This window comes from Eubalaena glacialis, chromosome 3 (assembly GCF_028564815.1).
Source record: "Eubalaena glacialis isolate mEubGla1 chromosome 3, mEubGla1.1.hap2.+ XY, whole genome shotgun sequence".
NCBI lineage: Eukaryota > Metazoa > Chordata > Mammalia > Artiodactyla > Balaenidae > Eubalaena > Eubalaena glacialis.
Window position 1 is genome coordinate 86,947,609 of NC_083718.1, and position 968 is coordinate 86,948,576.

At 53.1% G+C, this 968-nt stretch overlaps 1 non-coding gene across 1 annotated transcript; it reads left to right on the plus strand.

Moving 5' to 3' along the window:
- The first annotated feature begins 895 nt into the window (after positions 1-895).
- TRNAV-CAC (transfer RNA valine (anticodon CAC)) lies at positions 896-968 on the plus strand. The gene has a single exon. It is a non-coding gene; the product is annotated as a tRNA-Val (tRNA).

A 968-nucleotide genomic window follows, 5' to 3' on the forward strand; every position in this document is an offset into this window, starting at 1 on the left:
TTCAACATGCCCCAGAACAAATTGCGATTGTTTAAATGTTTAGCTGACCTCTTCTCCCTCATATTAGTGACCTGCATCTGGAAAATTGGTTGGTTTGGACGGTGATCTAACCGGTGATCGAAAGGCAGTGGGGGACTGGATCCAGCTTCATCAGATTCTTGGACCTTGGGCAGGCATGACGATCGTTTAGCTCATGGTAGACGATCTCTTGCACATGTTTCTACAGCAAGAGCTTTTCATAGATAGTCAGACTTACGTTAAGTATTATAAGAAAAGTGCAAGTGTGTACCAGTGACCTGTCTTTTTGGTTGTTGTTGTTTGAAGAAATCAAAGGAAGAAAAGAGAATTTACCTGGAAGTTGTAGATTTCCTCCTTCAGGTACGACGGAGTGTTTGTAGCAAGCTAGCATTCACCCTGAAAACGACTCAATCAAGTCTGGATGAAAGGAATTCTGTTTGCAGGCTTTGGAGAAATGCAGCTAGGACCCACAGGATCCGCTCCAGAGAGAGAGAAGCTCACTGGAGTGAACCTACTTCTCTACCTTTTCCCCTTAGGCCCAAAGGGCACTTGCCCGAAGCCCCGGCTCCCGCGGCTTCTGGGAGCTGAGGAGTCGGCAGCGGGGGCGACCCCTGCACTCGGGGGCACAGCCGTGGATCCGCGGACTCTGCGGTCGGTGCGGGAGCCCGAAGGCCGGCTGTGGGAGGCTCGGGGGTCCTCCCTTCGGGGCCGGCGAGGAACCCTGAAAGCAGGGCCTCTCGGAAGCCGCAGTCTCCTTGCCTGAGAGATCTCGGGGCTTCAAGGTTCATTCTTCAGTTGAAAAAGTTGGCGACTCGGATAGTGGTGGCAGGACCTACGGATTTCAGGGACGTGCCACTAAGGCGGTAGCACCCGCCGTGTTTCCGTAGTGTAGCGGTTATCACGTTCGCCTCACACGCGAAAGGTCCCCGGTTCGAAACCGGGCGGAAACA